Source organism: Zea mays, chromosome 6, assembly GCF_902167145.1.
Source record: "Zea mays cultivar B73 chromosome 6, Zm-B73-REFERENCE-NAM-5.0, whole genome shotgun sequence".
Taxonomy (NCBI): Eukaryota; Viridiplantae; Streptophyta; class Magnoliopsida; order Poales; family Poaceae; genus Zea; species Zea mays.
This window is the reverse complement of record NC_050101.1, coordinates 24,000,148-24,016,431: the sequence shown is the minus strand read 5'-3', so window position 1 is coordinate 24,016,431 and position 16,284 is coordinate 24,000,148. Positions and strand designations below refer to the sequence as shown.

At 49.5% G+C, this 16,284-nt stretch overlaps 1 long non-coding RNA gene across 1 annotated transcript; it reads right to left on the bottom strand.

The window, feature by feature from the left end:
- Positions 1 to 10,046: 10,046 nt before the first annotated feature.
- LOC100192875 (uncharacterized) lies at positions 10,047 to 11,560 on the bottom strand. The gene is made up of 2 exons (NR_159702.1): positions 10,379 to 11,560; positions 10,047 to 10,288 (listed from the first exon to the last, which is right to left on the bottom strand). It is a non-coding gene; the product is annotated as an uncharacterized lncRNA (long non-coding RNA).
- Positions 11,561 to 16,284: the final 4,724 nt, after the last annotated feature.

Here is a 16,284-nt window from a genome sequence, read left to right as displayed (position 1 = left end):
TTATGACGCAAATGAGGCACATCAAATAAGGAAATCACTATATATTTCTTGTACACAATTTTGAGTATTATAAGCGCTGGGGCCTGGACATCGTCGGGCCCTTGCCCACGGCTCAGGGGAACCTCAAGTTCACCTTCATCGCAGTTGAGTACTTTACCAAATGGATCGAGGTGAGGGCTGTTTCCACAATAACAGCAAAGACCGCACAGAAATTCTTTTGGCAAAACATTGTTTGCCGCTTCGGAGTACCGTCCGAACTAACAATCGACAACGGCAAGCAGTTTGACAGCCAAGACTTCAAGGATTTTTGCTTCTCCATTGGCACCAAGCTTGCCTTCGCCTCAGTATATCACCCGCAGTCCAACGGAGTTGTGGAACGCGCCAATGGAAAAATTTTCACAGCTGTCAAAAAGATGCTCCTCGACGAAAAAAGGGCAAGTGGGCCGATTTGCTACCTGAGGCAGTCTGGGCGCTAAACACGACTGAGTGCAGGGCGACTGGGTTCACCCCGTTCCGCCTTCTATACGGATCGGAGGCCATGACTCCACAAGAAATAAAACATGGGTCCCCGCGAATAGTTTCGTCAGTCGTCCCCGATGTCGACGAACCCACTTTGAAGGATCTCATCGATGGAGACCGGGTCTTCGCTCTACAGGCTCTAAATAAATACCAAGCCCAGCCAAAAGCATGGCGCGACCACGCAGTCATCCAGAGGGAATTCAGCGAAGGGGACCTCGTACTTGTCCGAACAGCTCGGACAGAGGCCAGGGGCAAGCTGGAGCCCAAGTGGGAGGGCCCTTTCATTGTCAAGACGAAGGCTTCCCCCAGCGCTTATAGGCTCGCAACGCCAAACGACGAAGACCTGGAGCACTCCTGGAACATCGACAATCTCCGCAAATTTTTTGTTTGACTCATCAGGGCCGATTCTCCCTTGTAATTTGCAAAAACAATTTTATTCCGGCCCGCACTCTTTTCCTCCCGGGGGTGAGGTTTTTAACGAGGCGGAGTCATGTAATATACAAGTGAAAAATCCCCCGCAAAAATCTACGTTGAAAAAAGACCGCGCTGACGGTCTTCGACATTCGACCAATACAAAAGTCACCGCGAGGCCCAGCACTAGCTACCCTCGCGTGCGACGACTCCGCGCAAAAGTCGCCTAAGGGTGCAGCCGGACTAGCACAACAAGTGCGAAAAATCGAAGTCTTTCGCGAAAACAATCCGTGCAAAAGTCGCCTAAGGGTGCAGCCGGACTAGCACAACAAGTGCGAAAAATCGAAGTCTTTCGCGAAGACTATCCGTGCAAAAGTCACCTAAGGGTGCAGCCGGACTAGCACAACAAGTGCGAAAAATCGATGTCTTTCGCGAAGACTATCCGTGCAAAAGTCACCTAAGGGTGCAGCCGGACTAGCACAACAAGTGCGAAAAATCGAAGTCTCCCGCGAAGACTATCCGCGCAAAAGTCGCCTAAGGGTGCAGCCGGACTAGCACAACAAGTGCGAAAAATCGAAGTCTTTCGCAAAGACTATCCGCGCAAAAGTTGCCTAAGGGTGCAGCCGGACTAGCACAACAAGTGCGAAAAATCGAAGTCTTCTGCGAAGACTATCCGGGCAACAGTTGCCTAAGGGCGCAGCCGGACGAAGCTTAACAAGTGCGAAAACGACTACACCGAACTGTCCGCGCAAAGACCGACTATATGCGCACCAGACCAACATAACAAATACACCAGACCAAGTACGTAACGCCTTCGCGAGCATAGCCGAATGTCCGAAGGCACACAACCTCATCATACAAGCCATTACACATGTACAAGCGAGGGCATCACACTCTACATCGGCTCAACCTTCGGAATAATTCCCATCTCCCTATAGTTAAATAACATTATCCTAAGCTCCTCACCCGCAAAAAGACTTCGCAGCTCCTCCTCACCTGCACTCACAGCGGCCGGCAAGGACAACAGTTCCTGCCTGCCAGCTCTACTCACACGAAGCCGACCGCCGTCCGCCCCACTCACTCTACGCTTCGCAACCGCCCTTCGCCCAGTACTCGGACCAGGCACAACTTCAGCATCCGCAGCATGCGGCGAAGCCTCCGCTGCTGCCACATCCAAGGCCGCAAAGTAGTCCAAGTCCTCATCCGACGACTCCTCAGTCCACTCAACCGAGCTCCCAGAGTCACCAAAATCAGAAAACTTAGATGCAGACCCATCCGATTTATTACCATCATCCACGATCGAAGCCGCCAAAAAATTAGTAGTAGCGGTTGCGTGCGCAGGCCCAAAATCTTGAACCTGCGCAGCAACCAAGATTCAGCAACATATCCAAAATTCCCTAACTACCCACACCCACTAAGCCACCTGCGAAGACCCAGCCGCCGCGGGATCCTCCGCTGTCGGCTCCGCCGCCACCTTCATAGGATCCTCAGCCCTCGGCGCGACAGTTGGCGACGGGCCTCCGCCGGCCGCAGTGGCTGCGGGGGCATCAGGAACGCCTTCGGCGGTCTCCGGGGGCGGCTCCAGGGCGGCCTCGGACACAGCCGCCGCCGGGTTCGGCTCCGGGTCAGGCAGCGTGCTGTTCAAAGCCCCAAAGTCATCCACCCTCTCGCCACGTGCCGCTTGAGACACAACACACAGACTCAGCAAACCCACATATAGTCCACATTCAACAAACACCAAACAAAAGCCAAACATTACCTGACCCCTCGCCGTCTCGGCCCGCTCCCTGACCACCTCCCGACCCTGAGGGCCCCACATCCGGTCGTAGAGGGCTCTCGCGGATTCCTTCACCACAGGATCCTCAACCTTGTAGATATCGTGCTCGAAATCCTCGTCAGCTTGGTCGAAGACCTCATAGTGCTGGCACCCTTCGCGAGAGAGCGCGTTCATCGCCCCCTCGCAGGTGACCAGGGAGGCATAGGACATAAACCCCTCCCCGATGGCGGGAAGCGCCAGCAACTTCTCCTGTATCCACTCAAGGCAGCGAAGTCCGGGCTCTCGGTCCGGCACTTTGATGACAGCGGTCCGTGCGCCCAGCTCATGGTATGAATCCATAAGTTGTTTGCGTGTCCGCTCAGCCTCCGAGCGCGTCGAGGCCTCGGCCCTCTCCACACGGGTCTGCAGAGCGCTGAGCCGCTCCTCCAACTGCTCGGCGCGCTGCCTGGCAAGACTGCCCTCCGCCCGCGCCAAATTGGCCTCCGCCTGCGCAGACTATGCCTTGGCAAGGGCCTCATTAGCCTCCTTCCTTTCCTCCGCCAGTTGGCGCCGGAGGTCAGTCTTCTCACCCTCCAGCGCGGCCACCTTATCCGCCAGCTTGCGGCACTTGCTGTCGGCGGCCGACTTTTCCCGGACGGCGTCGGCATGTTGCGTCCAAAGTCTCTCGACTTCGGCAGACACAACTGCCGTCAGGGCCCCCGACGCCGCACGGTTTTTGAAGTCAGCCGCCTACAATACACACATAAGACCACAGCCCCAACGAAGCCGGTAAAAAACCGAAGTCTAGCTCAACGTACCTGACTTAGTGCCTCCTTCATCTCCTTCAGCCGGCGGGACACAGCACCCGCCTCGTCCCTGACGGCAGTGAGTGCCGGTATCTCGCCGCCGGCACTAAGAGCACTGCCCTTCGCCCTGGGCACCACGGCAGCCGCCGTGGTCGCCACGGCAGGCGGAACAACAACAAGTTGGCCTTCGTCCGACCCTGCGACGTATCAATAGATTAAAAAAAAACTCGAGCCAACGACTTACCAACAAGATAATCTTCCACACTAATGTCGGTGGCGAAGTCGGCGACGCGCTTGCCCGGCGGCGGCAACTCTCGGGCCTTCGTAGCCTCCGGCACCCTGCTGGACACAGGGGCGGCCTTCACAGACTTGGAACCACCGGCGGCAGCCGCCTTCGCAGCCTCCGGTGCCCTGCTGGATGCAGGGACAGCCAACTTCGCCGCCAGCGACAGCTGGCTTCCGCCGGGGGCAGCAGCCTTCGTAGCCCCCCGCGCCTCTTCGGCCTGGCCTCATGAAGCCTGACGACCGCCTGGCGCTTCTGCGAAGCTCCCTGACGATCCTTGTCCATCACTGCCGACACAACAGCAGCAATATTCCGCCCATAAGGAAACACTTTCCAATCACGAACCATGCGAGATGTAAAAAAGTCTTCGCCGGCCGCGCGGGGGATAGGAACATTCTTAGGCCACCAACCCCCGGTAACCCTCAGCGTCCGCGCCGAAGACTCCCGGAGCTCGGGCGAAGACATCCTTCCCCCCGGGGGCCACGCATGTCCTCATCAACTCCCTAGCAAAACCATCAGAAACCCCCAGACCTCCCATAGCAATACCTAGTTTCCTCTTCTTAGAAGACGGGGCGGTCGCCGGCGTGGGGTTGTCTCCAGTCTCTACCACTGGTTTCTTCCCGCGACGATCCACATCGTCTTGGCCGGGATAACCGCCATACGGCAGACGGTTCAACTCGAAAACTCTGTTCAAGCGGTCATTAGACCCGCGAATATCCCAGCTACGCTGGCCCTCTGTCTTCGGCACGTACCGACCGACGATCCGCACCGCCCCATCCTCCGCCTCACGCACAAAGGCGTCCGGATCGTGGCTATGCAGATCCAGCGTGAAGGCAGGACTTCGCACCAGCTTCCCACCATGGGAAGGCATCTGGCGAGGGCATACTTTGCCCAACGCCCAGCCATGCGCCAAAGGCCATACCCCGTACGCCACAAACTCCTCAACCAAATCGCGCCCGCTGCTCAGGCCGGCGGCGCACCGAAGGGCCCCTTCGTCTGCATCCTCCTCCGCCAATTCAAACGGCGGGTATGCTGTGTAATAATGCGAGCACATCTCGGACACGGGGAGCCCCGGATGGTCTTCGACTGTGCCCTCCGTGACGTAGAACCAAAACTCATGCCAGTTGCCCCACTTGTTGCGGGCGCAAGGAACCAACTCAACTACCTCCATCGAGGTCTTGCCGGTCTTCGGCGTAAATGTACAGGACCCAAACTGGGCAACTTCATTTCCGATCATCCTCTTCTGCCAGTGCAGGCAATAGTACTTCACGAAGACTTCGACTGATGGCTGTCTGCCGTACGAAGTCATCGCCTAGACATACTTCGACAGAGCCACCACGGCATTCGGAGTCAGCTGATGGATCTGAACGTTAAATCTGCGCAGGACTTCTCCAACAAATCGGTGCGCAGGCAGGCGAAGACCAGCGGCAAAGAACGCCTCGAACACAACCAACTCGCCTTCCAGCTCGGGGACCTCCTCCATCCCCGGGACACGAGCGACTCCGCCGCCTAAGTAACCAAGCTGCTGCATATCTTGCACGCGGACCGAGGACATCCGCGACACACCGAAATCCACCGTATCGTCGGCGCGCAACTCCTCCACCGCCACAGTACTCAGCGTCTCCTTAGACGACGCGTCGGCCGGTGGCGTAGCGGCAGTAGAAGAAGAGGAGGTCGGCATCACTACGTACCGTCGGCGGCGGCGGGCGGTCTGCTTCACTCGGGCCAGATCTCCGGCGAACAAGAGCAAGGAGGGCAGACGAGCAGCAAGATGGTGGAAAAGGCGGCTAGGGTTTTCACGGAGTGCAGAAAGATAAAGTTCAAAACGCGCCGCCCCCCGCCCCCTTTTATACACAGGACGCGGCGCTTCGGGAAACCCGCAGTCCAACAGTACGGTGTCAATCAACGGTCATGTCAAAAACCCCCGCGGAACCACTTCGAGCGAGGGCAGCGTCTCCGCCATCTAGCGACGTCTTCGGCACCAGATGACTTAGTTGAACTGGTCCCTCAGAGGGCAAATGTTGGGGCGAAGACAAAGACGCCACCCTTCGCTCGATGCCTTCGCCGTAATCGTCGGACCGACGGAGACAAGACAACAGGCAGGCTCACCCTTCGTCCCACACGTCATCGGACGAAGACCTGTGACGAGGTCATCCCATCATTGCGACCTCATCCAGCATGGAGGCCCACGTGTGATCCGACCCATTGTAACAGGCCCTGCGTGGCCGCTGCGCGTTACGGGCCTAATTTGTAAAGGCATCCCTGTAATTACGGTCTATAACCCCGCTTTATGGGAATATTCCGGGGATAACCTAGATGTCTGAGGGCATATGCGTCCTTAACACAGGACGCTGGGCACTCAGATACCTATAAATACCCCCGCACAGTGCCCTTAAGAGGCTAGATTAACAGAGCTTTTGCCATCTCGTGCGAGAACCCTGTTTACATCAACTCTCACCCCCGTTGGATCCCCTTGCACCTGGTAGCAAGTTCCAACACAAACGCTTGACACTGGTATCCGCACGTTAATCCTTATTCCAATTTAGTCTCATAGACAACGCATCCCCATGGATCCGTGTCCACAGACCATCATCATTCTATTATCAAAAATGGATACAACCAATTCCTGACCTCGCGCGAGTGCTAGAAAAATCACTCGACTTCTATCGAGATCCTGATTTAGCATAGCAGCTACTCGACCTAGCATACTAGTATCCATCTCAAAAGGAATCCTGAGTTCATGCAACTAGGGTTTCAACCAACTCCTACACTTAAGTGCACAGTACAAGCCTACAAACATTAAGTGTAGTAAAATAGCATATATAAACGGTTATGCATAAAACCAGGGCTTGCCTTTAATTTAACACTTAGACAGTGTTTGCTGGGTGGCACTCGCTTGGCGAGCATCAACTGGTCAAGTCCATCCTTCTCTGGGTCGTCCACCAACTCATCTTGTGGTTGACACCACATCACTTGCATGATCATCATCTCTCGGTCCTAAATGAGATGCAGGATGCATATGTATGAATATGATGAAGTATATCACAAGACAATCCCAAAATAGACGGTAGTGAACTAAACATTAAATCGTAAGACATCGTAAACAACCACACACTAGCACTAGTTATCCACACGTCATCGGGCCTACGTAATCAATACCATTAGAAAGACGACAATTACTTTCTAGAATTAACTAGTGCAACACGGCATCACACATGCAAGCATTTATCACATTCGCTCTAATTTTTCATTAGTTCCTTCATTATTATACTAGTTAAGTACACATCAATTTGTCATGGCTTCTATATAGATAAACTTAGTTAAAAAGGAATAGTCACTTAATCGGGTTTTACAATTGTTCGCAATACTCTAATGCAAGCATACATCCAAGGGCACATAAGAAAGTGATAGCCTAATTACACTTAGGGATGGCAACGGGGAATTCCCCGTCGGGTTTTAGCTCCCCAAACCCGTCCCCGCGACAAAAAAATTTCCCCGCGGGGATCCCCACGAACGCTTGCGGGGGACATTTCTTCCCCATCCCCGTTCCCCGCGGGGATAAATCCCCGTCGGGGATCCCCATCCCCGCTTAAATTATAATTAAATTGTACTTCATTTGTTATTAATATAAAATATTGTCACTTATACACATTGTTAGATGTAAAATTCATTATGTGCACATTAAAATCAATGTATTTGTACAACGAGTGATCTCTTGACAAGGTAATTCTTTACTTTTATCATTAACTATTACATGAAAACATTATCGCATGTAAGTTTAACGGGTCCCCACGGGGAACGGGGATGGGGAATGCTTCCCCATCCCCGTCCCCGTTTACCCGCCGGGGGAGAACTTTTCCCCATTTACATCCCCGTGGGGGAAGAAACTTCCCCATCCCCATCCCCATCCCCTAATAGAGGAATTCCCCGCGGGGAATCGGGGATCGGGTCCCCATTGCCATCTCTAATTACACTGCTTATTATACTAATCTATTGAGGTTGGTTATTTAGTAGTACTCAGATTAGCAGCACAATTATTAGAAATGGTAACATCTCATTAATTTCGTTTCTCGTCCATATAGTGACACTTGCTAAACTGACGTTGATCGAAGCTAATTTCTTACTAGACGTCAACCATTTAATTTACTACTGCACTAGTTACTTGTATATCTTCAATTATATAGTCTACTAATATAGGGATCATGAGATAACACTATCAATCATACTCAAGCAAGACAAGAGAGTAGAGCAATCAACCACAATCAACAAGGTTAGGACAGCAGCACAACATTTACTTGTTTCAGTCGTAACTCACAAGATATTCATCTAAAAATAGTGATCAAATACTTTTGGAAAGTCTAAGAAGTTGTCTACAACTTTGGTATTATCATCTCAAGGTGATTAGACACTTAATAAGGTTAAATAGTGATAAACGACAACTATATTCAGATTTGGGCAGATTCAGACTTATGCCTTCGAAAATTCATAACTAGAGACTCAGACATCCAAATCATTTGCTCTTAAACTTTCTGGAAAGATAATTAAATTGTATACATATCCATTATAAACAACTCAGGTTGATTTAAAGTGTATCATGGTTAAAAGACACTAGGAAGGCTTTGCTGTCCAGATTTGGACAGATTCAGACTTCACACTTCAAACGCCTATAACTTAATCTTTATACCACCAAAAAGGGCGATCCAAGACTTTTTGGAAAGCTTGGCAAAAGCACTACATAACTTTTATAATCACCAAGAAGTGATTCCAGGTTTAATCAAATCAAACATTACAGTTCTCGAAATCTGTTCTGACAGTGGACAGAACACAGCAACCAGTTTGTAAAATTCATAACTCCTAAACTGTCAGGCCTATGGTTGTGAAATTTTAACACAAGAAAGACAATAAAAGCATCTACAACTTTTTTATAACAACCATGAACTGATTATAACATTAACTTAAGCAAACAATACAATTTCTGAAATCTGTACAGAAATTGGACAGATTCAGTTACTGAATTTGTGAAAAGCATAACTTCTAAACGATCAGACTTATGGGTGTCAAATTTTAACACAAGTAAGATAATAAGGTTATCTACAACTCTTCTATATGGCCTTTCTACAGAAAACACAATTTAGTTCATCAAACATACAGCACGACGAAAACAGTGCGTGCAGTCCAAAACAGCAACTATAAATTTCAGCTCCTATTTACTTCAAGAATTGGCGCGTTCTAGAGACTTGAACCATTCTAACACTTTGACATTTGTTAGAGTTAAAATAACCAAGTGAGAACCCACAAGTCAACTTACCAATTTTTATCCGAGTTATTTTGTACGCTAGAATCACCACACACAATTAACAAACACCTCCACCACAATAATCGGACCCGGTACATATACGTGTATCGGTGCGCCCTTCACACACTAATTTGCATTTTAACTTAGACATCACATGAACACTACTACTTTTCATCCGCGACCATAACCATACGCATTTAGAATACAACAAGCAAATCATCATGACTATGAGCTTAACCAAACCATTTGACAGGTCGGCTAACTGGAGCAACGACATAGCCCGCTAAATAACATACACGTCGGCTTGCCGATTATTATCGCAATCCGAGACACAACATACACTACAACATTTTTATAAACATTCATATTCACAAGTGTTGTACACACACCGACCAATCATACAAATCATAAACCACTGATTTCTAACTCGAAACCATCACGCGCTTACTTCCCAATTTATGAACACATAACGCGTATTGACCCGACTCAAGATATAGAGGAAGCGATGACTACTTTGGCATGTCACCACCTGTCTATATAAGCCAAAACAATTTCTACTATCGACTAAGAGTTCTAAGTATTAAACACATTATTAATTTCCACGCGCAAATAATCCTCAACTTAACACTAGTGACACCGATGGATTTTTACTAAACTCATCATGCGCATAACCTTGTCTCCCATACAACGATATGGTGGCGTGCACTCGAGACACTTCGATCATCGTAGCATAACCACTAATATATGAACTCCGATACTCATGTTTTAACAATACATCCTCCACGCAAACTAGCATTTTTCTAAACTACTCGTCACATCAATAAATATACTCCCTATATGATTATGAATCCCATCACATTGCATAAAACAAATACACTTTTCACATAAACACATATCGATGCATTTCCCAAGGCATAATCTGCATTTATTTATTTAAACTTAGTCTTTGCATCAAACAACGCATCTCATATTTTTCTATCAAAATAAAAATACCCGAGTTCTTTTCTATTTCATTTTCTTCTCTACACGCTTTCATTCATACAATTATATTTTCACACACATATAAACACGCAGGCACATCATCGACCGAATACGTAAATAAAACAAATCGTGAATCATTCAAGGCGAACAACCTGGCCGACTCGTGTCGCGCATGCATGCCATTAGTTTGGGCTCTTTGCCGACGAGCGATGCGCGAGGCGTGACGTCGACAAGGGCTGCGATTAGACGACATACACAATCATTACACAATTTATTTGTTTAGTCATTTTATAAAATCCAGGAACATGGGACAGCGAGAAGCTCACCGCGTGTTTCGACGATGATGCGCAGACGCTGCGCAGATCGACGATGTGAGGCCCGACTTGGCGAGCGTGACACAACGAAGGTCGTCACTGCTGCTGCTTTGGCATTACATCGAGCACGCCGAGGGCGTGACGCAGAGGGGATCCACGGCCGCTGCTGCAAGTGCAGGGGCACGGACCGGTGGAGGAGCACGTGAGGAGGAGCTCGGCGAGCGCAGTCCAGACACTGGGGCGCGGATGGCAAGGGCAGAACAGAGAGGAATGGCATCCAGCGGCACAGGGATAGTGGTCGCGAGCTAGTGAAGGTGAGCTCGACCACAGCAGAGAGGATTGGATGCTGGACTAAGCAGGGCACGCCATGAGGGGAAACACAGGAGCAAGTGATCTAGGCGAGCTCAGCATCCTAGGCCATAGTCTGCTTGCGAAGGAGCTCGCTGGGTGTCGGCGCCCAGTCGGGCTGAGGTGAGGCGAGCCGATGTGGTGCTAGGCGAGGGAGGAACTAGACATTGCAGGAGCCATGGCTGAACCTACAGGTGAGCTCGCTGGTGCGAACCCAAGGTCCAAGGCGAGGCCTAGCATTGCTCTGTTGACAGATCTCTCCATGGCATTGGTGAAGGAGCATATGGCGCGAAATCCAGATGGAGCAAGGTCCGGCGGCCTGCAGGTGTGCATGGAAGAAGACGCAGGGGGAAAACAAGCGCCGGTCTTGGAGAAGAAGGGTGCGGCCTCCTGCAACCCAGTGGCCTGGAGGACAAGGAGCTCGACCATGGAGAACTCCGGCCCTGGCGAGTAGAGCGCACAGCACAGGGAGGGCAGAGGGAGGCGACGCCATGGACATGGACCTGGCCGAGGTCGGCCTAGGGAGCTCCTGCGCGCGACCAAGGGGGAAGAGCAGGGGCGAGGGGCCAGCGGCCATGGAGCAGGGAGGGAGCTCGGAGCCGATGCCCCGACGGCCGTGAAGGCACGAGCAGGGGCGTGCGCCGGCCATGGGAAGCTCCTGTGCCGATGGGAGGAGGGGCGCAGTGGAGGAAGGGCACCTGCTTGCGTTCGGACCAGAGGAGGTCCCTACGGACCGGAGGTGGAAGAAGGGCGCCGGTGGTCTGCTGCTAGCGTGAGGGAGCAGTGGAAGAGCTATCCTGGATGGAGCTCGGTAGAGGGAGCAAGAAGACAGGGAGATGCCAGGAAATGCTTCTGCGCTAAGGAACGCTGGCTGCTGTCTGATTTAACGTGACAACACTGGCGCTCCATTGGTCGGGAATAGGCGGCATTTCTCACTGGCCGGCTGTAGCCATTGGTGCAGAGAGCGTCGGGCTGAGCGCTAGGACCAGTTGTTGGCGTGCGTGTGTAGCCTGTGTGCGTGCGTTTTCCCTTTTTTATTTCTTTTTCTCCTTTTTTTTGTTTGCACGATCCATGACAGTGAATCAAGAAAATAATTAATTAAGGAAACTAGGTTTTAAACTCCCCACTAAAATTAATTGTCGATGTGTTTCAAACTATATGAGATCACGACAAAACGAATGCTGTGGCAGATTTGACAAAGATTCAAGTCGACGTTGATTGGAGAAAAATTGTGTCTTGACTGAAATTTGAACGTGCTCTTGAATTAGAACCTCTCAGCTCGGATTAAAATTAAATAACATGAATTGTTCGTTTTAAGAATTATTACTGTTTTTGTTCGTACCGAAGATACAATTTTTGCTCCTGCGGAATTCGTCTCTACAGAGAACGGAGCGAATTGGAGTTCCGACGAACGGACGATTGAGCGATTAACTCGCCCGAGAGTCTGATCTGATTTTGCTCGAAAATAATTCCCTATGCATGATTCAAAATAAAATCGTCTGGAGATACGACCGGCTTTCAGATTTTTAGTCGGAGAAGGCGAATCGTGACATTTTACAATCGCGGCCGGAGTGGGTTTTGAATTTAGTTCAGACAAAAGATACTAGGCTGAGTCGAGTAAGAATTAATTAGAGGACGACATACTGAGTATTCTGTTTGAGAGTACGGACTCGAATTAAAATAGTCAGCTGTCGATCGAAGTTCGAGGAATTGGATTTGGGCACAGATTGAATAACAGCCATTGAGAGTCCGAGTAAATGAGCTTTAGACGAGATTTATAAATGGAGATTGATTATCGAATTTGCATTCGTGCCGAGAATAAAAGATTTTAACAGGTTCCAAATTCGGCCTTCTTTGAGACTGAATAACTTCGAATCCAGTGAAATGAGAATGAATAGTCTGGATAGTCAGAGATATACGCGAGCGAGCATAGAGATTTTTACTAAGCATTCGAGATTAAGATAAATCTCCCGACATAACGCGAAATAGACACCTCGGGTGTCACAGCCTTCCCCCCTTAAAAGAATCTCATCCCGAGATTCGAACAAAGACCCTTAAGGGTGGAGAGGCATGTAACTCCCAGGCTGAAGATAGATGCAAATTCATGAGATGTCATCTGACAAGATACTGAAGATAGATTTGGATAGAATATCGCGACATATTGAGACAAAATGCAGTGATCACTCTAAGAGAATGTTCACAAAAGATATCACATCAGTATAGTCTCGGAATAGATCACTACTATTAACCGCGATACCAGCGCGTGCCGAGCAGCTCAACCATGTGTGCACCCATAGGAGGGTCTCGGTTTCGTCGCGGCACCATCGGTCGTTAGTCATAACACCATTACCAAACGCAACCAATGAGAAATCCACATAGCACAGATAGATGGAGCCCATGAGAATATGGCTCAGAAAATGTGACTGAAGTTGAAGCAAAGATTGTTGGCAAAAGAGCATCACATGAGAATTTTCTTCAACTCAGAGAATTATTTTATGATTAACACGGAGATTGTTAGGTTAGAGATTTATACGAGAGTGGATATGAGGGGGAACCAACCATGAGATCAAGATTGGCAACTTGCTGAGACATGACAGAACTAAAGACAACAACATAATCCATTGAACCAAATGGATACACCGCTTAGAGATAGAATCGATAAAACAACGTCATGATCCTTAGAGAGGGGGTATGAGAATGACCAAAAATGAGAGATTTAGGCAAGATCAACATCTGATACTTGAGAACAGGTTATAGCAGATTACCAGATAATGAGGGAGAATCATTAAAGGATCCGGAGATTTGGATGATAAGATCACAACACGATTCACAAAGGTAATGATTTACTAGATCCAGGTGAAGAGAGAGGTAGTCAAATTAGATCGATTAGGATGAGCACCATAAAGGTTATGAAGATTCGGGACGGGATCTATGGAAAGAAACATGGCCTTGATAGGGTTTGTGCAACTAGACACCAAACAACAATTTTTTTGACACATCAAGTGCGCAAGGAGACTTGGGTTGGTCTATCGGTCAAGCTATAGGGTTCTATAAGTTGTGCAGGTGCAACACACAAGGGCAAGAAACACCAACACAAACATGTGGTTTGATTATTTTTAAGGGTTTCACTTGCTAAGCACTAGGTTGTTTAAAGTGGGGGGGTCTTTTCATGAGCAGAACAGACAACATTTTTTTTGTAAAAAGGGTTGAACAATTAAAACATTTCCTAGATAGCCAGACAAGAGGATCACATAACACAACCTTATCAAGTCTATCATGACACACAGGATAAGACATTTTTTTGCAGTTCATAGCAATACAACACTTTTTTCACAATTTCTTATTATTGGAATAAAGGTGAGAGAAGCATGTTGATGCACAAGAGACAATTATAATTCAACAATCATGATGCATGCTCATTCTAGTCGTCTTTTCAGACCTAACTAATTTTTCGGATGCTTCTACAACATCCTTATTAATAGTACTAGTAGCCTTTATGGCCTAAATAAATAGCCACCTAGCTACCCATCTAATCCTAGGGCTTCACGTCCTATGTCTAACCTTATCATCCTGACGATCTATCCAACATTGGTTTCTAAGCAAATTTTACTTTAGAAAAGGTTGGAAATCATGACTTATTGACTTCTCTGTAATCGTATTCGCTCTGATACCAGCTGTGGCGGAACCGTCCGAATTATTCCATCTTAAGTGCCCAAGTCGCACCCTTAAAGGTAGCAACACACTTAAACCGGAATAACCCGTTAGTCCCTCGGATCTAGTCCGAATAAGCCACTTATCCAGGATCGAATACCACTAGCTCACTTGAAGGTGAGGCACAGAGAAATACAATAAAGCATAATACCACAAATTTAATAAGTATTCATAGTGATTACTGTCGGCGTTTCGAACCCGGGGGGTCCCTGGGCCGACGAATAAATTGTCGCCACATGCCCCAGCCCAGATGGGTCGGCGCGAGACGGAGCGAGAAGGGGGGAAGAGAAGCCGGAGGGAGACAGGCGTAAAAGGGGAAACCCGCGGCCTTCGTGTTTGTCCCGCGCCCAGGTCGGGTGCGCTTGCAGTAGGGGGTTACAAGCGTCCGCGTGGGAGAGAGCGAGAGGCTTATGCGCGCCGTCCCGTCCTTCCCCCGCGCGGCCAACCCCTTGTAAGGGGGCCCTGGACCTTCCTTTTATAGGCGTAAGGAGAGGATCCAGGTGTACAATGGGAGGTGTAGCAGTGTGCTAACGTGTCTAGCGGAGAAGAGCTAGTGCCCTAAGTACATGCCGTCGTGGCAGCCGGAGAGGTTTTGGCACTCTGTTCGTGTGATGTTGTGGCCATCGGAGGAGCGCTGGTGCCTGGCGGAAGGACAGATGTCGGGGCTGTCGAGTCCTTGCTGACGTCTCCTTGCTTACGTAAGGGGGCTGAGAGCCGCCGTCGTCACGGAGCATGCGGGGTGCCATCATTACTTGTTTACCGGGGCGAGCCATATGGGACGCCGGTCTTGTTCCCCGCAGCTAGAGCTGGCTAGGGGTAAGGTAATGATGGCCCTTCCTGCGACGTGGTCGGTCCGAGCCCTGGGTTGGGCGAGGCGGAGGCTCCTCCGAGGTCGAGGTCGAGTCTGTCTTCCGAGGCCGAGGTCGAGTCCGAGCCCTGGGGTCGGGCGAGGCGGAGTTCGTCGTCTTTCGGGGCTGAGCCCGAGTCCGAGCCCTGGTGTGGCGGAACTGCCCGAATTATTCCAACTTAAGTGCCCAAGTCCCGCCTTAGAGGCTAGACCACACTTAAATGGGAATAACCCGTCAATCCCTCGGATCTAGTCCGACACGGCCACTGACAGGATCAAGTACCACAATCTCACTCGAAGGTGAGTCACAGAGCAAATACAATAAAGCATAAAACCATACATGACACAATGTTAAATTATTACATCACCATCATCATCATCGGAGTTTTTGCAAAAGTATCCATCATTGTTTGAAGTGCAGCGGAATAAAACTAACGGTAATTAAACAGAGAGATGGGGAAGCCTGTCCCATCACTCCTCATGCTCCTCCTCAGCCGAGGCAGGGTCCCACTCAACAGTCCAACCCGGTGGCAAGGTGGACGGCCAAGTTATCCCAGCAACCATCTCCTCCAGAGAACCTGTAAAAAATTATGCCACAAGCAAGGCTGAGGATACTAATACTCAGCTAGACTTACCCGGTGTGAGGAGTCTACTCCTCTACCTCTAGACATGCAGCTGTTTGGCTGTGGGGTTTGGTTGCCAAAAGCACTAGCTGAGTTTCTAAATCAAGATTTTAACTTAGTCAAAGTTAAGTGTGACTCTCTTAAGGCTAAAAATGTACTATCTATTCATACAAAGTAGCAAACATTTTAGCAATCAACATCTTGTATCATCTCCGCATCATTCCACTTGTTGCTCAATGTAGCAGCATGGATCAAGCAGTCTCATTAGCTGCGAGAAGCAGACGATTCGAATCGAGTTTTTATCCTTGCAAGGTAAACCTAAACACACGACATGCAGGGGCACTCCGTCCCCACACATAATCAATCGTCCCCATCGATTCCCCGTCAGC